Source organism: Plecotus auritus, assembly GCF_963455305.1.
Source record: "Plecotus auritus genome assembly, chromosome: 1".
NCBI lineage: Eukaryota > Metazoa > Chordata > Mammalia > Chiroptera > Vespertilionidae > Plecotus > Plecotus auritus.
The window spans coordinates 179,451,905-179,474,845 of NC_137770.1; the positions used below are offsets into that span (position 1 = coordinate 179,451,905).

The following is a 22,941-nucleotide window of genomic DNA, read 5'->3' on the forward strand; positions in this document are numbered from 1 at the left end:
AGAAGATAAACAAATGGGACTACATCAAAATAAAAAGCTTTTGCACAGCAAAAGAAACCATCAACAAAACAACAAGAAAGCCCACTGTATGGGAGAACATATTTGTAAATGTTATCACTGATAAAGGTTTAATCTCCAACATCTACAGGAAACTTATACAACTTAGTAAAAGGAAGATAAATGATCCAATAAAAAAAATGGGCAACGGACCTAAAATAGAATCTTTTCGAAAGCAGACAGATGTACGGCCAAGAGACATGAAAACATGCTCAAAGTCACTAATTATCCGAGAGATGCAAGTCAAAATGACAATGCGGTACCATCTCACACCTGTCAGAATGGCAACCATCAACAAATCAACAAACGACAAGTACTGGCAAGGATGCGGAGAAAAAGCAACCCTCGTGCACTGCTGGTGGGAATGCAGACTGGTGCAGCCACTGTGGAGAACAGTATGGAGTTTCCTCAAAAAACTAAAAATGGAGCTCCCATTTGACCCAGTAATCCCACTTCTAGGAATATATCCCAAGAAACTAGAAACACCAATCAGAAAGCATATATGCACCCCTATGTTCATAGCAGCACAATTCACCAAAGCTAAGATTTGGAAACAGCCTAAATGCCCATCAGCAGATGAGTGGATTAGAAAACTATCTACACAATGGAATACTACGCTGCTATAAAAAAGAAGGAATTCTTACCATTTGCAGCAGCATGAATGGACCTGAAGAGCATTATGCTAAGTGAAATAAGCCAGTCAATGAAAGAAAAATACCACATGATCTCGCTCATTTATGGATAATAAAGAATATTATAACCTGATGAATAAAAATATAGATACAGAGGCACTAAAGCATCGAACAGACTGTCAAATTACAGCAGGAAGGCTGGGGAGTGTTGGGGAGGGAGGGAAATAGATCAACCAAAGGACTTGTATGCATGCATATAAGCACACCAATGGACACAAGACACTGGGGGGATGGGATGAGGGCATGCGACAGGGAGTAGGGGAGGCTGGGGGAAGGTCAATGGGGGAAAAAAAGGAGATATATGTATTAATATATGTAATATTTTAAACAATAAAAAATAAAAAAATAATATAAATATCATGGTTTAAGTAAATGGGTTAGCATAGAAAAATTACTTTCCAATTTAATTTTAAAAACATAGTGGTTTGGGTCAATTTCTGGGTTCTCTGTTCTATTCCATTGGTCTATATTTCTGTTCTTGTGCCAGTACCAGGCAGTTTTGAGAACAGTGGCTTTGTAATACAGCTTGATATCTGGTATTGAGATGCCTCCTATTTTATTCTTCTTTCTCAGGATTGCTGCAGCTATTCAGGGTCTTTTTTTATTCCAGATGAATGTTTGGAGAGTTCGTTCTAGGTCTGTGAAATATGCCGTTGGTATTTTAATGGGGAGTACATTGAATCTATAGATTGCTTTGGGTAGTATGGACATTTTAATGATGTTGATTCTACCAACCCAAGAACACAGTATGTTCTTCCATCTGTTTATGTCTTCCTCTATCTCTTTTTTTTCAGTGTCCTGTAGTTTTCCAAGTACACGTCTTTTACCTCCTTAGTTAAGTTTATTCCTAGGTGTCTTAATTTTTTTGGTGTGATGGTAAATGGGATTGTTTTTTTTAATTTCTCTTTCTGTAAGTTCACTGTTGGTGTATAGAAATGCCATAGATTTCTTGGCGTTAATTTTGTATCCTGCTACATTGCCGAATTCATTTATTATATCTAATAATTTTTTGATGAAGTCTTTAGGGTTTTCTATGTACAGTATCATGTCATCTGCGAATAATGACAGTTTTATGTCTTCTTTTCCAATTTGGATGCCTTTTATTTCTTCTTCTTGCCTAATTGCTATGGCTAGCACTTCCAGTACTATGTCGAACAGGAGTGGTGAAAGTGAGCATCCCTGTCTCGTTCCTGTTCTTAGGTGAAATGGTTTTAGTTTTTGCCCATTGAGTATGATGTTGGCTGTATGTTTGTAATATATGGCTTTTATTATGTTGAGTATGATGCCTCTATTCCCATTTTGCTGAGGGTTTTTATCAAGAAAGGGTGTTGGATTTTGTCAAAGCTTTTTCTTCATTAATTGATATGACTATGTGGTTATTATTTCTCAATTTGTTTATGTGATGTATCACGTTTATTGATTTGTGGATATTGTACCATCCTTGCATCCCTGGGATAAATCCTAGTTGGTCATGGTGTATGATCTTTCTGATGTAATGCTGGATCCAATTTGCTATACTTTTGTTGAGGATTTTTGCATCTATGTTCATGAAGGATATTGGCCTGTAATTCTCTTTCATTCTGTTGTCTTTACCTGGTTTTGGTATTAGGGTAATGCTGGCTTCATAGAAGGAGCTTGGAAGTGTTCCTTCCTCTTGAATTTTTTTGGAATAGTCTGAGGAGGATAGGTTTTAGTTCTTCCTTGAATTTTTGGTAAAACTCCCCTGTGAAGCTGTCTGGCCCCGGGCTTTTGTTTGCTGGAAGCTTTTTGATGACTGCTTTAATTTCCTCCATAGTTATTGGCCTATTGAGATTTTTAGATTCTTCCTGATTGAGTTTTGGAAGGTTGTATTTTTCTAGGAATAAAAACACGTTGGTATACTAGCTGCCTTACTAAAATAAATATTTTCTATACTTTTAGAATTTCATATTGAACAAGGTTATGCAATGTATTTCAAGGAGACAAAACTTGAGCCTTAAGAATATTCAATGAATTCCTTTTATGTTTTTTTTAAGGTTATTATTATTTTTTAGTTTTTTATTGATTTTTTTTTTTTTTTACAAAGTGGAAGAGAGAGGGATAGAGAGTTAGAAATATCAACGAGAGAGAAACATTGATCAGCTGCCTCTTGCACACCCCCTACTGGTGATGTGCCCACAACCAAGGTACATGCCCCAACCGGAATCGAACCTGAGACCCTTCAGTCCACAGGCCAACGCTCTATCCACTGAGCTAAACCGGTTAGGGCTCCTTTTATGTTTTGACTGAGTAGTGGATGCCTTTACATGTTCCTAAATTCCCCAAGTATGGGCTCTTCAATTTAGCAGATCCCTATGTTTTTTAAACTTTATAAGTCTGATGAATTTAAATCCATGAAGTAAAATAAAATGAAAAAGGGAAAAGGAAGAAGAGGAAGAGAAGTGGAAAAATGAGAAGAGAAAGAGTAAAAGAAAGATGTGGAGAAAGAACCCAATGTCATAGGTTAAAATTCTATTTAGGTGAGAGCAGGAGAGTTAAGGAATACTCCACAGAGGAGGTGATCATTTCTGAGCCTTGAAAAATAAGTAGGAGTTTGTGATACTGATAAAGAGGGAGAGTGTATTTCAGATAGAAGAAGAAAGTATAAGGAGGGTGGGGCGAGATCAACCAAAGAACTTGCATACAAACATGCATAACCCATATAGTAGGGTGGTGAAGGCCTGGGGTGGGGTGGGAGGGCTAGAAGAGGTCAATGGGGGAAAAGAGGGCATATATAATACTTTCAACAATAAAGATTTTTAAAAAAATAAAGCATAAAAGAGTGTGACATGTCGTTGGGAACTGCAACTAATTTAATAACAGGGCTATATTGGTCCTATATTTATGGATGATTATGGTTTATCTGGGTCAAGTTTACTCAACTATTTTTGTAAAAAGAAAGTTTATAGTAATTTTTCTTGTAGTAATTAAAAACATTATTTTAATATTAAGTCAAAGATAAGTATATTATAGAGTGGAGAATAACATTTATGAGATTTCAAATAAATTGTCCATTTGGGAATAACCACTTTTTTCAGAGGATTAACCTCAGCTCCCATGAGTAAAGATGAATTGTTCTCAGCAGTTATGGATATGTTGCCATCAAACTTTAAAAATTTAAATGTAGGTGATAAGTCACTTTTCAAGTATTATAAAATCATCATTTCACCTCAAATCAGTAATATCTATGGGATAGAATTTGGAAAGGGGTATCTAGAGAATGTCTGAAAATGGCTTAAAGGTTAATGTTTCAGGCTACCGGGAGGCTTGCCCCATAAAGTCACAGAGGGTCATGGGCATAGGTAATCATTTTTGTTCCAACCAGGTGGAAGAGGGCAGAAATCCATAGCCAGAGATTTCTTCTTGCATACATCTTTGCCATTTATATGTCACTAGAGGCCCGGTGCATGAAAACTCATGCACTGGAGGGGGAGTCCCTCAGCCCGGTCTGCACCCTCTCACAGTCTGGGGATTAGGGGAAGGTTATGCCCCCATCACACCTCTGCTGCTGCCACTGCTGGTAGAGCAAGCCTCGGCTGGCCCTGGTTACCTGAGCCTCAGGTGGCCCTGGGTGGCTGGGCAGCCGCCATCTGAGGCTTGCCTGTGCCTCTAGCCTGCCCTGAGTGGCTGGGCAGCCAACATCCGAGGCTTGCCTGCGCCTTGGGCCGGCCCTGGGTGGCTGATGGGCTGAGGGGACTGGGGGACTCCGGAGGCAGGCGTGTGGCCCAGACAAGCCGTGTGCCTGCTGCCCCGGCAGGGTTGAGGGGACTGGGCTCCGCCATCTTGTGACTGTGGGTGTCGCCATCTTTGAGGGGGTGGCAGTTAATTAGCATATTCCCTCCTTATTGGATGTGGGCACCACCATCTTTGTGAGGACATGCCAGTCAATTAGCACATTCCCTCTTTATTAGATAGGATAGTAAAGATAGCATAGAGACATGTAGACCACATTTATCCTCAAGAGTGACTGCGAAATGCAGTCACAGCCTGTGCCCAAGAAAAAAAGGAATAATAGATTTTGGTGGATAGCTTTACATTCATTTACCCCTAAATGATGCAATTACAGAAATTTTTGGTTGAAATCATTTTACTTTAAGTCTAAAAATCACTATTTATTATAGCCAATTTCACTGTTTAGTAGAGCAAAATTTCCCTATTAAAATATATCAAGCTGTATTTTCTAAGGTGGAAATTTTATTCTTTTGTTTGGGTTGTCATAACAATATATCACAGATTTCATGACTTAAACAACAGAAATTTATTTTCTCAGTTTTAGAGGCTAGAAGTATAAGATTAAAGTTCCCGCCAATTCAGATTGTGATGAGTGCTTTCTTCAAGGTTTGCAGGTGGCCACCTTCACACTGCCTTTACATTGCTTTTTCCTCATGCATGCACATGGAGCTAAAGGCTGTGACTTCTCTCTCTTCCACTTCTTATAAAAACACCAGTCTTATGGGGGGGTGGGGGGGGGGAAGGAGACATATGTAATACTTTCAACAATAAGGAATTTCAATTAAATTAAAATAAAATAAACACACCAGTCTTGTTTACTTAGGGCTCTATCCTTATGACTTCATTTAATCTTTATTACCTCTTAAAGACCCTATCTCCAAATACAGTCACTTTGGAGGTTAGAGCTTCAAAATATGAATCTGAGGAGGACACAAATCAGTCCATGAAACCTATATTTCATTGTCTTTACCCATCTAGAATGGACTTCTTCCCTCAAGTCCCCATAATTACTCTAATAACTATATTTTAAATTCTACCTTTAGTGGGAAAATATCTGCACTTAAGTTAGCCACTGTAAGTAATTCTTGAGAATAGAAAGGACAACTTTCAAGTCTTACAATGAGCCAAACGGGTCCGGAGAATCTTTCTGGAAATAGCATGAGAACCCTAAATATCAGGTCCTTGTCTTTGCTCACTCATTACGTTTTCCTAGCACCGCTTAATTACAGATTAGTGCTCAAAAATAATTTCTTTGAAAATTCAGCCAAATATAACACAAAGAAAGGAATTTTCCTGTAACTTCTACAACTCTTTTTTCCAACAAATATTCATTAAGACTTTTTCACATGCCAATTATCATCCTAAGCATTGAGAATACAACTTCAAAAGTTGACTTCATGGAGCTTAAAGTATAGTGGGTGAAATGGCATGTGAACAGGAAGTGACAATAATGTGAAAAGTACAGGGCACTTTAGGAGAATTGAGGAAGGAGAAAAGAGCAGACCTTGAAAGGTCAGAGAGGGCTTCCTTGATTGGCCGGCAGCTTCAAAAGGGGTAATACCAGGCCTGTGAGTTATGCATGCGTATGTCCCTACATTTTGCATATTGGGAAGAAGAGGATGGGGTAACATTGTTCCAGTCAGAGAACTAGTATATGGGAAGGCTCTGGAGGTGAGAAAGAACATGGGAATCGTGTCCAAGTATTATCTTCCTGTCAGCTCTCAAGAAAAAACATGAAATAGTCCTCTAGTGACTAGCACCCCATGTATGAATTCTTCAAAAATTTGAAACCCTCTACAATCTTAAGAACTGCAAAGAGTTTGTTATTTTATTCTCCTGGCAAGCTAAAAAGTTAGCCAGCCCCAGTTCATGGATGCTGGCAGAAGATAGGAGACACCTGGACCTGAGACATGGATCTTTCATTACTTGCAGCCATAGCAGTAAACAAGAGCATAAACATTTGCATCATGTCCCCAAGACCAAATTCCTTTAGGTGGAATGAAGAAGGCCAGGTGATGCCTGTACACATGGTGTGTTGCATTATAGGAGAGGAATATCCAGCATCAGGAATTTGAATATTTTATAAGGTGCAGTAAGCCTGCCTGAAATTTGCGCAAGAAGGAGATGTTATCTTTATTACACAGGAAAGTAAACAATGCGTCCTTTTCTCTGGAAGGATATACTATGTCTTTCGAGGTTGTTCACTTTATACACATCCTTGAAAAGTTCAACAAAAACAATCGGTGTCTCTGCTTGTAAGACCTTTAAGGGACGCAGAGAGAATTGTTTCTCAACAATTTGAAAACTTGCCTTAACCTTATTTTTTCAGAATATGCAATTTTCTTTTCTTGTTATTCTTCAAAAAGCGTTCCACTTGCTCAGTTTGCCAGTCTAGAAACCCCCCTGCCTCTCCTCCTCTTACCTATGAGCTGCTAAAGTGGGCAGGTCCAAACCAAGCTCCCCTCCGTGTGTCAGGAACTGTGCCCCACCTCGGATTTTCCCACACTTGCTGGGTAACAGTTCAGCTTGTTCCTGCATCATGGATGCCAGGAACAGACATGAAACTCCTGGGTCAGTGACAAAGGACTTTGTTACTCCCAGCAAAAGCAAAAGCAATAGCCAGAGCTTCCTGTTTGTTTTTGTTGGTTCCTATGCTTCCCATGTACCACAGACGTAGGCTTGCCACATTAGCAGATAAAAAATACTGGATATTAGTTCAATGTGAATTTAGTTACATGTTTTTTTTTCATTGTATGTATGTCTCATGCAGTATTTGAGGCACACATGAAAATAGCCATTGGTTAGCCAAAATTAAAATTTAACAGGGCATCCTCTATTTTATGTGCAGGGCCAGTGCTGGGTGCCCACACATGCAGTGGGCTATGTGGCAGGAGCTTGAGAGAATCACTGTTTGTAGTGAGTGGAAGGAAGGCTGTTTGTTCTGTGATGAAAATGTGTTATTTCATCTCTCAAGGTTGCTCATTGAAGAAAAAAAACACACCTGTACATGGACCTGGTAAAGAATAATCAGGCCCTGGCTTTTTTTGCCTACTTAGCAAGAATGTGCAAGGAACCTCAGGGCCCATAGCAGATGGTCTCCTCCAGCATTTAAGCACCCTTAATTTCCATCTCAAAATATGTGCTTGGATACAGCACTCTAACTTCCTTCACTTTCTGTTGCAACGTGAACATGAAATAATTTGTCTAATAAGCCTTATAAACCCATGTATTAAAATAAGATAGTACTTAACTTTTTAATCTGAGGAAGTTTGATAGGATTAATTGTTTTTATAATACCGTGAAGCTTCATACATTTAAAGTGGTATGTCCCTTCTTTTCCTGCAAACAAAATCACTCTGACCTGTCACTCATTTTATAAGTTAATAAATCTTCAGAGGGCACATGTGAATTGACATAAAGTGGTCAAGCTTTTGCCGAGAAATAATTCCCTAAAAGAAACCTGTCTTTTTCTTCTTTTTAAATAAAATTTAGTGGTAACGCATAGTGGAACCTAAATGAACAAATGCTATTCCTCAAACCATACTTATATTACCACTGGTGGTGTTTTTGACAAAGAATGAATTAAGTTCTCATGCAGTTTGTGCTCAGAAATAAATGGAGTAGAAACAAATCAATAATGCCAAACAGAGAAAAGACAAAAGCAATAATAAAATAAAAATGATTTTCTAGTCTCCAAGAGTTTGTTACAAATAATGGAAAGAAAATTTAAAAGTATGACTCTAAAGCCTTCTGCTGCTAAATAGGCGGAAAATCATGTTATCGCTCAAAATTTGTTATGGAGAGTTGTGTTCTATTGCTACTTTGCTTGTGAATATAAGGCTATAAAATCCAGAGCTTTACTAAGAAGAGAAAATGAAAAGCAATTTGGTCCCGTTCCTTTCCTTGCTAATTGATATTATTTTCTTTGTTGATTTAACGAATTAATTAATTTTTAAAATATTTATTGTTGAAAGTATTACCTATGCCCCCTTTTTCCCCATTGAACTTTCCCACCCCTCCCCTGACCCCCACCACAGGCCTTCACCACCCTATTGCCTGTGTCCATGGGTTATGCATGTACACATATGAGTTCATTGGTTGATCTCTTCCCCTACTCCACCCTCCCCTGCCTTCCTCTGAAAGCTCTCATTTTATATAATCTTCTGTTAAAACTGCACATGACATGGGTTGATTTTACCTTACTATTGAAAGCAGCCAAATGGTACAGAGCATGTCATTATATATCTTACTAGCTATTCCAACATTTCCTTAATATGTAGCTAGAGGCATTTGAGATGTCAATAGAAATATTCTAGTATATTTTATCTAGTATATGGTATACCATGGTAAGGTTAGTGATTTGAAAGATATTGTGATTAAAATAAAGAACAAGAGAGGATAATAAATGAGACTATTTTACTACCAATATATTATCAAATAAAGGCTTAATTCTTTTTTATTTTATGCTCACCCGAGGATATGTTTCTTATTGATTTTAGAGAGAGAGGAAGAGAGAGAGAGACAAACATTGATCTGTTGCCTCTCGTACATGCCCCAACTGTGGTTTGAACCCACACCTAGGTATGTTCCCTGATTGGGAATTGAACCAAGAACTTTTTTGGTGTATACATATCATTACATACACACACAACACATTCATTTCAGCCTAATTTACAATCTTTGATGTTGCATTTATGTCACCGTAAGTACCACCAAAAAGCATCTATTAATGGTAGTGTAAGCACACTCAGACCAGGACCCAGATCTTGGTTTCTAAATACCAATTTTCAATAAAATAAGCCAGAGCTCCTTGGAAAAGTGATCGATTCTAATAATGGAGCAAGGAAAATGCATTCTAAAAAGGAAAAGTGCTGGGGGGAAAAGGGTGGGGGTACCTCAATTGCCAAAGCTGAGACAATTTGAGCATAAAATAAGTAATGTAGTATTGGATTATAGCCCAAAGTACAAAATTAAAATACAGATTGACATAAATTAATGATTGAATAAATGAGAAAGAAGGGACATATCTTCCTTAGAGAAAAATTTTAAATAATCTATGTCAGTACTTTCCCTCTGAGAGGTGAAATACAATTCTTCCCAATCTACCTTAGCCAAGAGATCAAGGTTAGTATCTTTAATGGTGAGTTCTGTTAATATCATGTACTTTCTGAGATTATGTGACTAGAAGGGCATTTCATCTTTTTGGTATTCTTCCCCCAAACTCATTACTTTAGTCCAATCATGACAATGTCACACAATCATATGCTCCAGGACATTCTACAAAATTCGTGAACAGTACTCTTCAAAACTGTCAATGGCATGAAAAACAAGCATACTGTTAGTATTCCAAAACAATCGATCATTGTTACTTCAATGTTTTTTTATTCTCCCCATTATTTTTTGTTTTCATATCTATTTGCATCTATTCTTGAATAATTGGAAAATATGGTGTGGCAGATTTTCATCTGTGTTAATTAAAACCTGTTAGTTTTTTGTTCCCTTCACCTAGGCACAGCATGGGCCATATTTCCCAGCCTTCCTTGAGGTTAGATGTGGCCACATGACTGACTTCTAGCCAATGCAGGGTGATAGGAGGTAATGGAATGCCATTGTCAGACCAAGACCATAAAAACTTCCCCACAAATGCTCATCATTCTTTCCCCTCAACTGGCTGAAGAGAGAGGATACCAAAGATTCAGAACTATTTCATTCCTTAGTACAGCTTAATTTGGAAATTATCATGCCAACAGTATGAGTATTTACAAAGTAATTTACATATATTGCCAAACTATTTTCTAGAATGATACACTAACTACACTCTGGCCAGAATTGTCCCATTTAACAAACTCTTTAGTGTTGTTGAAAATTCTGTTTTCCTTTTTGTTTTTGTTTATTATTATGATAAGCAAAATATGTCTGGTTATAGTCTATCAGATTTGATAATGATGATAATATTATTAAATATTTATTAACTTATTTTATTTTATATGCATTTTTCAGTTGGTATTTTATGGTTATTCTTTTCTTGATTTTAAAGACTTTCAGATATATTAAGCATGTTATACCATTTTTTTCATATATTTTGCAAATATTTGATAATTTATTATTTGTAGTGTATTTTGTACATAATGTCAGATATTCACTCTTCCTCTTTGGGAGTGCTTCCTGTACCTTTGTTCTTCTGAAAAACATAAAATTCATAACCTGAAATTCAATAAATATTCTATTATGTTTTTTCCATTTATAATATTCATTTTTAACATTTAATTATAGTCCATCTGAAATTTCTTTTGTTTCTTATTGTGATATAAATATTAACTTTCTTTTTGATAATAGGTAACTAATAGTCTCATAACTAATTATTGACTAATACTTTTCTGATTGGTTTAAAATGTCAACTTCATTGAACACTATGTTAGATCTATTTACTCTAATTTTTTAAATACTCAGTTTTTACATTACTTTTTGAACCCTTATTTTTGAAAATTCTAGATAATTTTAGAAAATCCTTCTCTATTCTACTCATTGCTATTGTGTATTTAGTTTGGCCAAAGGTACATTTTGCTATATTTGACTAATCACATGGCTTACCAATCCTATTTAATAGAGAGGGAATATGCAAATTGACCATCATGCCGTCACAAACATGGAGATGCCCATAGCCATAAGATGGCAGCACCCAGTCCCCTCAGCCCTGCCGGAGTCCCCCAGTCCTTTCAGCTGGGGGGGGGGGTGGCAGGTGCGTGGTGCAGCCGGACCCACCCTCAGGCCTCCAGCCGCCCAGGGCCAGCCCGAGGCGCAGGCAAGCCTCAGATGTCAGCTGCCCAGCTGACGCCCGAGGTGCAGGCAAGCCTCAGATGGTGGCGCCTCCCAGGGCCACCCGATCCTCAGGTAACCAGGGCCAGCCGAGGCTTGCGTTGCCAGCAATGGCGGCAGCAGAGGTGTGATGAGGGCGTCACCTACCCCTGACCGCCGAGTCGCCTCCCACCCGTGAGTGCTCCCTGACTGTGAGAGGGGGCAGGCCGTGCTGAGGGACTCCCCTCCAGTGCATGAATTTTCATGCATCGGGCCTCTAGTTTTAATCTAATTATTTAATATATTTTCTAATATTATATCAAAACTTTATTATTGGATTAAGTCAAACTAGCCCATTTTGTTATGAAAGACTAGGTATTGTTTACTAGCATTTTCTTTCTTTCTTTTTTTTTTAATTATTATTTTTAATTGTTTGAAGTATTACAAATAGTAGTACATATGTCTCCTTTTTTTTTTTTCCTTCCCCATTGACCTTCCCCCAGTCTCCCCTTCCCCCCAGTACATGCCTTTACCTGCCCCCTCCCCCCAGTGTTTTTTATCCATTGGTTATGCTTATATGCATACGTACAAGTCCTTTGGTTGATCTCCTACAGCCCCCCCCCCCCCACCGCAACCTCCCCTGCCTTCCCACTGTAGTTTGACAGTCTGTTCAATGCTTCTTTGCCTCTGTATCTATTTTTTCCCCCATTTCATTCCTTTAAAAAATCTTGCCTCTGCAGACTAGAAATAAACATATAATAACAAAAAATGTTTGAGTCCCAATTTCCATGTCCAACAGTTCTGAGTCCCCATTTCAATGTCAAACAGTTCCTTATGTGTACATGTCAGCAATGATATCTGGATGGTGGGCTCATGGTGGCAATGCAGGTCCGACCCTCTCTGGTTTGGTCCTAGGCAACCTGCTGCGTCGCACAGCTGCTGACTGCTAGCGTGGCAAGGCGTCATCAACGTCTTCCATCTCTGGACTGTTTCTCCTCTTGTCTTCGTGGTTGGAGCAGACCTGTCAATTCCTCTCTGTTGCAGGAATCCACATGGTCTTGGAGTTGTTTTCTGAAAATATACAAACATATTCTCGACCAAAAGTTAATAAAGGAATCTTTTCTATATAATTGGTTTGGGATCCTTTTTATTTTTGCCCAAAAGATTTTCCTTTGTCTTATTTAGACACCATGTGTGTTTTTCATGGGTGTCTTGCTGTTAGCATTACAAATGAAAACTAATTTTGTAAAGTAAAAGTTTTCTAGATGTAATTTACTTATAGGATATTTTTCCTTACATGATATTACCCTTCTATCCCCCCTTTTTTGATTAATGGAGGCTTTTGTAAATTTTATAATGCAGTCTCGATGACTTTAAATTTTAATTTTTTGACAAAAATATGACTGCTTTAGTTTCATTGCATGTTCAGGAATTTTACCATGAGATGAACTACCAATAGAAATTTTAGTTACCACATTAGGAACAGCTTTTTGTCCAGTACAATTACATTTTCTTGAATATTCACTTATTTCAATTAGCCTATTTAAATTAATCTGAAAACTTGATTATTATTTTACTGTCAAATTTAATACTCTACCAACAATCTTAATTTACCCTGTAAATATTAGTGGAAAGGATTATTTGCATTCTTGAGTAGGCCCTGAGCATTCCTGGTGCTAGGCTGGATTTAGATATAGGGCAGCTGCTGTCGGCCAAGTCTCTGTCTGTTACCTGGGTCCAAATCCGAGCTGGGCCAAATCACTGTCTGTCACCTGTGTCCCGATCTGAGCTGGGCGTGGGAAGCAAAGCAGCCATGGGGGCAGGAGCCCTCCCTCAGATGGGGTGAGGTTTCAGGCCCCTGCAAGGGTGGGGGGGTGAGGGTCTGTGCCCCACCTCTATTGATCCCCAAGTTCTCTCCTGATGGCCCCTCTGAGACTGTGCCTGTCTTAGGTTGTTCCTTCCCTGAGGAATCTTACCCGTCTCTGGCTAACCAGTCATCCTCCGGGGCCAAGCAGGGTTATGTGAGGTTCAGTTCTGTCTCCTTGGTAGCCTATGCCCCCGTGGCCTCCATGCCCAGTACCTGCCTTGGGATCCCCTGGCCTGCTGGCGGGGCCTCAGCACTGATCACATATCTCGGGGAACTCAGGTTTCTTCTCCAGGGAGGGCCCAGCTCACACGATTGGGCGAGAGACAGATCCATGGTACCAGCCACCACGAGGCTTCATGCTCAGCATGAACAGAAAGCTCAGGCAACAGCTGAGGGCAATTGGATTGTGAGAGGAGGGTCCCTCTTGGCACAAAAGGCAAGAGGGGCCAATATAGAATGCTCAAGTGCCTTCCCAGCGCCTTAATTCCTTCTGAAAGGGATTATATCCTTTCATGTCCCTTTTTTTTTTTTTTAAATTGCTGCTAAACATTCCAAGAATTAGTTTGTAAGTGTATTTGGGATAATTGTACAATATGCTGTTGTAAAATATCTAAAATTTTAATAACATTGTAGAATAATATCATGTAAGGATATTCTTTGCTCTAGGCCATGGCTATTAAATTTCAAACTGGCTATCAATTTCTTTAGCATTTTCTTTCTTAATTTAGCATTTTGTTCATTTTGTGTATGTGTGTGTATATGTGTGTTAGTACCTCAGGTTTCAATATCATGGCTATAGAAGTAAAAACATTTGAAGTTTTCTATATTATTCTGTGTTCTGGATACATGGTTTCTCTACACTAGAGTTTAAGCTCTATGAGGATAGGGGCCATGATGATTTTTTTGCCCATCACTTTATTCTTAATGCCTAACAGCTTATTAGCACGTGATAGGTAACACTGGATGAATAAGTTTACTGAGTTTGTACTTTATCTGTAATTTGAAAGATTAAAAACATACATGGTTAAAATTCTTCTGAGCTAAGAGCTGGCAGGAATTCTATGACAATTTAAAAAAGATTCTTTCATGCTTTTTAACAATTTTAACAATTGATCATTTTCTCTGGGAAATATTTTATTTAATTCAAATTTGAAAATGTATTAGTATAAATTTCTAGATAGAAACATTAGAAATATAGAAACATTAGAAATATAGAAACATTTCACTGATCTCATTCTAAAATTTACTTTTATGTACTGTAGTTCATATTATTTAAGAATGATTTTTTTATTCCTGCAACCAAGTACATTTTTTTTTCTCTTTGTTTTATATCTTGATTGGCATGTTATTGTTTTTGTGTTCAACAGTTAATGAGAAGAGTTATACCAATGATCAAATATATTGGTCCTTATTGCTCTACCTCACTACTACCAGTTGGTCTGAAATCTATCTGCCACATCTAAAATTAAAAAGTTCTTTTCTGCTTAGTCATCAATCTAGTGAGCTATGCTGGACGGAGACTTCTGCTTTCACTGTCTGGTTAGCTATGTCATTTGTAGATAGGAATTAATTTGGGTTATAATGTGAAGCAATCATGAAAACTATAGCGCAGAGAGTGTTACTCATCCCAGGTTAGTCTTGCGTTCATCTCTCTCTGCTTCTGACTTCTTTCTGCAATGTAATTTGTTATTTCTCCTCCAATTTTGTCATGGGATCTGCTGATTATTGGATTTGCAGTCCCAGTTGTAGTAAGGGAGGGCAGCAGAGGATGGCTTTGAGTTGCATAGAAAACTGTTCTTACTCATTAAAAGCATGACTCCTTTTGCTTTATTCTGTGATGGTACCATGTCTCTGAGGTAAGAATATGCATTAAGGTTTGATGGACATAATTTATTACCTTACCCTAAATGATTCTGCTTAATGACTCCATCTAACCTTTACTTATTAGAAATTCCCTCTGGAGTCAGGCAGATACTTGGTGATTTATCCTGATTTTCACTGCTTTAGTGGCTTTGATTTATCTCTTAGTTTTTTAATACCTTTCTATGGAAAAATTGGAGAAGAAAAATTAGGACCTCTTAGCTAGCTAACATTTTAACCTCAACCTAATCAGGAAATTATTATTTTTTCAACTGAAGGAAATATTCTGGGTGATTATAGCAACAAAGCATATAAATGTTTTACATGTACATTTTTCAGTGATGATAAATCAAGATGGGAATAAATTATTTATGATGTTTAAATAAACCCACTTAGGAACAGAGAACAAACATTTGGCTATGAAATTAATTCAAGGTACACATAAGATTAGTTCAAATATAAATTCTAACATGATATAATCTGAATTATATTTCTGATCCTTTATATTTTTAGAGACTCCTTGGTAATAAAGAAAATTTTAAATTTAATATAGGAAAACATGGACATCATAAATAACTCTATTAAATGTACTATTTTATAAATTATTTCAGTAGGCAGTTGCCTTGTAGAATAAAGATCATAAAAGCAGAGCATGATAATATCTTTTTTCACTTGCTAACTGTAGAACTCTTGAGCATCTCATTGTTGATACACTCAGGATATTATGATGATATTTATTCTAGAGGACATTTGAAATTTTGATCTGTTTTTCACTTTTTCCATGTTTCTTATGACAATAGAGTCCATGTTCTTAAATGAATGGGAAAATAATCTATGTCTGTTCTGAGTACTATAATCCCTTGGCCAGATCAATCGATTTGGGGATGACTCAGAAGGACCTCTCAGACACTACCCTGGAATTTTCTACCTAAGACATTAAGGGGTAGGTAATCCCTATTTTTAACTGGATAGTAGGTAAGCCAAAATATCCATGTGCCTAATGTGCTCAGTAAGCACATGTGTGGATTTTATAGTTACCATCCCTTTAAAGTTTAATCAGGTGCAACATATCCTTGCCTTTGGTTTACAAACTCAAGGAGGCTCATGACTTTTCTCCCCACTTAGAAAATCGACACATGCTATACTATAGTTACTTTAACCTGAAAGAAGTCTCCAGTAAGAAATTTAAATATCCCAGATCCATTTTTAATCCTCAAACTACAAAAATCACTGGGTTGCAATTGTTTTTCCTTCCTTTCCCCAGCTTGCACCTGCAGTGTGAAAGAGGACATAGTGTGGTTGACATCTCTTTTTCTTTTATTTGAGCTTTTTTCCCCCTCTCACTCTTTGGTTTGCCCTCACTTTCTAGCTGTGGTTTTGGATGTCACAGGAATTGGCTTCATAATTCTTTTTTTTTTTTAAATATATTTTATTGATATTTTACAGAGAGGAAGGGAGAAGGATAGAGAGCTAGAAACATCGATGAGAGAGAAACATCGATCAGCTGCCTCCTGCACACCTCCCACTGGGGATGTGCCCGCAACCAAGGTACATGCCCTTGACCGGAATCGAACCCAGGACCCTTCAGTCCGCAGGCCGACGCTCTATCCACTGAGCCAAACTGGTTTCGGCATGGCTTCATAATTCTTACCTAAATTGGATGATATGTTGACAAAGCCCTCTGGGATCACAGGTGTATAAAGGTGAATCTCATGCACACTTTGTGAGATCTAGGAGTTCTCTCCTGGACCCACCTCTCTTTATTTTCTTGATCCAGGCAGATACCTTTGAATTTTGGGTGGTCCACTGAGCCTCCTTTTGCAGCCACTGGGTAACCTGTAGACTCTTTCGCTGATGTTCTCTTGCCATTCTAGATGGTTCTGTTAGACAGGACTCAACATAACTTCAATATGATTTTCCCTCTCTTATAACACAAACCTGATATATGAGGAAAAAATCAGGCATTTTTAGCACCTTCAAAGTCTGATGGTATGGTCTGATCCAAATATCCTAGGCAGAAGTCTAATTAGTTCAGGAAATGCATTTCAAAAACTTTTTTTTAATGTACCCTTTCTAGACTTGTTAAAAGGATGCACTCTACCTCTTCCCCCAAAATGGATGGGGTGGGAGATTCATAGCACAGTGACAGCTCTTTCCACCAATTTTGTCTTCTTCTCTGTAATGCCTTCTAGAATTCTTGCTTTGGGTGATGAATCCAAGAGTCAAGGAACAAGTTCTTTATCATTGCACTTTCATATTGTTCATATTTCCAATATAGTGCCAGGAAAAGCCCTCCTGATCCCACTACCTTATATAATCTTGAAGAAAGGAGGGAGAGAAGGAGGGAGGGAGGGAGGGAAAAGGAGAGAGCATGCTATGGTAAAATGTTTTGAGGTACAAAATTCTGCAGGTGCTGAAGCATTTGATCTTACCATTGCTGCTGCTACTGCTGCCACTACTATTGCAGTAGCTGATATACATAAAAAAAAAATGAGTATCAAACTGTGGGCGAAATCAATATCTTAAATATCTTATTGAAGTTATTCAGTGAAGATGTTTTTTTTTTTCTGTTGCAGGCAAAACCAGAAATATATCCTTAAACTTGTTTATGCTGTAACTACTTCTTTGTTATTTTTTTATCACGTAGAAGGGAGATAACTGCAGTTCTGTATCATTTTTGATATTAATTTTAGCCCATAAATACCAGTACTTTTGAAATCTAATTTTTAAAGTCACACAATGATTTGTTATTTCTCTTAGATCTATCTTTGTAAACTACACTTCTAAAATTATAGGCATAACTGGAAGGATGGAAACATCTGAAAAAATGCAGGTACTTAAAAACACGTATTTTCAAGGGTGAAAGACAAAATAATATAAAGACTTTTAAAATTAAATGGTCACAGTCTTTCAGCGGATGATCAAAATGTATATTATATTTAATCAGTCCTTTTGTTGAAGTACATCTATAAGAGAAAATAACCACAAGTCTGTCTGTCTGTATGTGTGTCTGAACTTGACCTTTGTATTTATGATTTTTGTTTTTTACTTTTCCCAATAAAATATTTGTATACTTTATCTTTGGCAAAATGAAGCTTCCTGATAAAGAATTTTGCTTATGGGATTTGCAGAAAATGTTCAGCCTCCAGGGAGTTAGCTTCTAAGTACTCACTGGTTATGTTTATGTTCAATAACAGTATCAGTTGAGGGCTAAAATAAACACAAAAAACCCTTACTTTAAAATAAGAATATTTAACAGTGTTTATTTAGAGAACAGTGTCCATCTGAAAAACTCTGCTTCCCTTAAGAACTCATACCATGTTGCAAAGGCCACGCACTCAAATCACAAACTAAGAATACTATGCCTCAAGAGCAAACATTTAAAAATAGGCCTCATCAACATCCTGTATTATGGAAGGTCCTAGACCATTTCAAATCATTCCAAAATAGGAGGATAGAGCTGAGCTGATGCTGGAAAGAAATTCATCTTACAGTTCTTATCTAGGAATGAAAATTAGATCTAAAAATTCCATAGAAGGAAGTTTTATGACACATATAAAACTCATAGCAATGAAATTGCCATGGCATTGACTAGTTTTTCAAATTATTCTTTCCGGAATGTTTTGAGAGGATATTGAGGAATCAGTACTGGCATTTCTTCCTTTTTTCTTATTTTTTTCTTTCAACATGGAATTCAGTTTTCTTTTCTTTTTAAAATAATAGATGTCAAATTTTAAAAGCTGATTTCCTTGGAATAAATGTATGCATTATCTAATAGGTATTGAAGTCACCTAAGTTTATAAATCCAATATCTGATTACAGTGTAACAATCATAATGATTCTATTATATTTACACATTATTGTTTAATTTTGTTTAATTTTTCATATTATCATCAGTAATTTACTATGAAAAAGCAATACCTTATACAGTACTTCCAAATCATAGCTAATTTCTAAAATGTTAATTTAATTGTTAACAATAAGTGTCAACATGTTTAATTCAATACCAAAATTACTGATCTTGGAATAATGAACTGGGTTTTAGTTCCAGATCCATATATTAGTCTTCTTGCAACTTTGAGCAACTAGCATAGAATAAGCTCTTTAGGTCTCCAACCTATACCTCTTAAAATGTTTCATGGAGTTATTAAAATATAATGTAGTGTGTATATCAAATGCATATTATTTTTAAATGTGTATCTGAGATAGAAATTCACATCCTTATGGCTCAATCAGTAGTAAAATATAAAAAATGGAAAATATTATATATTGGAACTGAATTATTTATGGCTCTGTGTATCAAGAAAGAAAGGCAACAAATGGATATAATTGTTCAACTAAGTAAATTGCAAATGCGTACATCATAGAGTTGAGAATAGCTGTGAAGATTTAGCCCTTCAATGGGTTAATTTCCATTAGTCAATTAATATAGGGTCTTAGGGCAAATGCACTGCTTTTGGTTTATTTTCTGGAGAGTAGCAATATATTCTAAAATTCTATTTTGTTCATCTTTTCTTAAGAAGAGGAAGGGGGTCTGTCAGTAGCCGGAAAAGGCTTTGCCTCTCTTGCAGCAGCACCGGGTCCACAGCTCTGCGTGAGGCGGTCATGTGGCAGGATGTGTGCAGGGTCCGCCCCGTCGCCATGGTTTGGGTGGTGCCATCATAGGCTCCTTCAGTGGTGTCTTGCCCACTGTTCCTGTCCATTACCGGGTCCAACTGTCATCAAAGAAGCCCTGAAGAGGGCCACTGTGGCTCCCGAATGAACGTCAGAGGTCAAATTTGGGCACGTTTTGGCCCCAGGTTGTGGGCAGAATACGGTGGGACAAGCCAGTGTGGGTGCAGGGATCCCCTACTCTGCTCCAGCATGGAGCTGCCAAATGGTTTGTGGGTCAGGCCCTTGCAGCCCAGTCAATCAAGATAGGAGACTCCAGCACTGTGGTTGCAGAAGGCATGGAAAGTATGAGCAAGGCTCCTCACGTGGTTCACTGGAGGGCAGAAGTCAGGATGGGGGATATACCACTGACTGACAGTATTCTCTGCCATGTGCTACCGATGCATCTCACAACTGTCACGTGGGCATTACAGTTGAAAATGTAGCTCCCAAATGGCAGGTGAATAGAGAAGATCAGGACAAGTTTGCAGTTTATCCCAGAACAGGACAGAGAGTGCACAGAGTGACGAAGAGATTGCTCCAGTTTTTCATCTTCTTGAAAGGTCTTACCGAAGTTAAAAGAGATGAGTTTCCTCACCCTGGGAGCAACAGAGAAGCACTGTCTAAACTAATGCCTTACTTCCTTACAGATGGAGCAGGACAGTCACCGCGGCTTCAGGGATAAACAATGGTGCTGCCGCTGTGGTTCTTATGAAGAAGTCAGAAGCTGGCAGTCGTGGGCACAGAGAGTTTCCGGGCCACAGGGAAGTGTGGAGCTTTCTGTTACGGGAACAGGACTAATTCCAGCAATAACGCTGTTGCAAAAGCAGGTTGGTCACTGGAGGATGCGGATGCATTAGAAATCAACAAAGAACTTGGATTAAACCCGGAGAAGATCAACATTCAAGGAAAGGGCAATAGCTTTAGGCTTCCTCTGGGGGGCATCTGGCTGTCAGATTCTTGTTACCCTGTTACACCAATGGAGTGAAAGGATGGATATGGAGGTGTTGCTGCCCTATGCGTGAGGTGGGATGGGGATAGCAATGTGTGTTCAGAGAGGGTGAACCTGCTTAACTAAACTTGAACCGCATTTCTTCCTAAACTAATAAGGCACTAATGTGTGAAATCAGGACCAATATGCGGATGGAAGCCATCTTCCACTTCACAAGAACCCAAGGCTTAACACCTTATTGTACTTTAATGTGCAATACACAGGTTCTAAGACAGCTGCATCTTGCAGTGTTATAAATAAAAGAGAAATCAGATCAGTCATCCAGTGGGAAAAAGAAGAAGAGAAAGGAAAAAGAGAGGATATTTGCCATTTGGGATATTTTTTAAAGCATACTGGTGCTATAGAGATTATCTTACCTTTGAAATGGAGAGCAGAAAGGCATATTAAATATGATATTAACTATGGAGTTAGAATATAAGATAAACCAGAAGTATAACTTACTTGGTAGCCAGACATGGCTATTAAAATATTTCAGTCTCAAGTATTATTAAATTTCTCTCCCTTGACATGCAAAGCCTCATTCTTTTGAAAGGGGCTTGGGGGGAAAAATGAGTTAACTACACGTGAACATCTGCCTTTGGAAAGAACCAGAGTAGATCAGGCTCTTTTCTTGTGAACAGCAGATGAGAAGGGGAGAACTCAAAGAGGATTAAGTTCCTATTTTGACTTGGAATGAAGTAGTGGTTCAGGAGGGACATCGTAGCATTCAACACACTTGTTTCTGAGAGAGAATGCTCAGGCTGGGCCTTGGAACTAGGGATTGGAAACTAGAAAAGTAAATTTTCTTTGCTGCCACATCTTTTTCATCTCTTCTTTGTCTTACAAGTAGCATGTTTAAATGTCTATTTAGATATATGTTCTCTTTTAGATACTGATTGTTAGGAGTCCTCACTCAGTCCAATGTGGATATAGCAGAAAAGATTTTTTATGTGTTGTTTCCCTCTGGTCAAATTTCTCCCACAAACTCAGGATTTTCAAGATATGAAACACTCCTTTCAGAATTTCAATTACTAGATTAATGTTTAGAATATGGGACTACCCTGGAGTAAAACTGAGTCCAAAGGTCAATATAATGACACTAGAGGCCCGATGCATGAAAATTCGTGCAAGAGTAGGCCTTCCTTCTCCTGGCTGCCGGCACCGGCTTCCCTCCGGCACCCAGGATCTGGGCTGGCTTCCTTAGGCCACTCACAGGCACCTGGGACCTGGGCTGGCTTCCCTCCAGCCCTGGCTTTGTCAGGAAGGACGTCCGGAATGATGTCCGGAAGTTGTCCGGTCTAATTAGCATATTACCCTTTTATTATTATAGATACCCAGATTCCTAGCTTTAGGATCAGATCTTTTTTACTGTGACAAAGATTTTCCCATATAAAGTATTTAAGAATGAATAATATCTCTTAAGTTTAATTTTAATAATATATACATAACATAAAATTTAACCATTTTAAGTGCATAACTCTGTAGTGTTAAGTACATTCAACTTACTGTGCAACCAGTCTCAAATTTTTTTTTCATCTTGCAAAACTGAAATTTAATAACAACTCTGTATTTTCCTTCCCCTCAGCCCCTGACAATCACCATTCTACTTTGTGTCTGTATGAATTTGACTACTCGAGGTACCTCATATAAGTGGAATGATAGAGTATTTTTCTTTTTGTGATTGGCTTATTTACTTAGCATGATATTATCAATGTACATTCATATTTTAGAACATGTCATGATTTGCTTTCTTTTTAAGGCTGAATAATATTGAGTTGTATACATATAACACATTTTATTTATCCATTCACCTATCAGTGGACACTTGGCTTGCTTTTACCTTTTGGCTGTTGTGAATAATGCTATGAACATGGTCTCTTAAAAATTCTGCTTTCAGTTTTTTGGGTGTACACCCAGAAGTGGAATTGCTGGATCATATGATAATTATATTTTTAATTTTTTAAAGACAACTAAACTGTTCTCCATAGTGAGAACTTTCTACATTTCTAACAACACTGGTATTCCAATTGCTCCACATCTCCCCCAACACTTGTTATTTTCTGATTTTTAATGATAGCAATCTTCTTGGGTGTGAAATAATATCTCATGGTTTTGATGTGTGTTTCCCTAATGATTAGTGATGTTGAGCATCTTTTCATGTGCTTGTTGGTCATTTGTATATCTTTTTTTTGGTAACTGTCTATTTAAGTTCTTTACCCGTTTTTAAATTGGGTTTTGTTGTTGTTGATATATGGGAGTACTTTTTAGATGCCAAATAT

General features: G+C 37.8%; 1 pseudogene across 1 annotated transcript in view; it reads left to right on the plus strand.

The window, feature by feature from the left end:
* The window catches only part of LOC308241798 (acetyl-CoA acetyltransferase, cytosolic-like), an 86,646-nt pseudogene extending 65,911 nt beyond the window's left edge, over positions 1–20,735 (plus strand). The window contains exon 2 of the transcript in view: positions 19,636–20,735. The product of the transcript in view is annotated as an acetyl-CoA acetyltransferase, cytosolic-like (transcript). The remainder of the gene's footprint in view (positions 1–19,635) is intronic.
* The last annotated feature ends 2,206 nt before the right edge of the window (positions 20,736–22,941 follow it).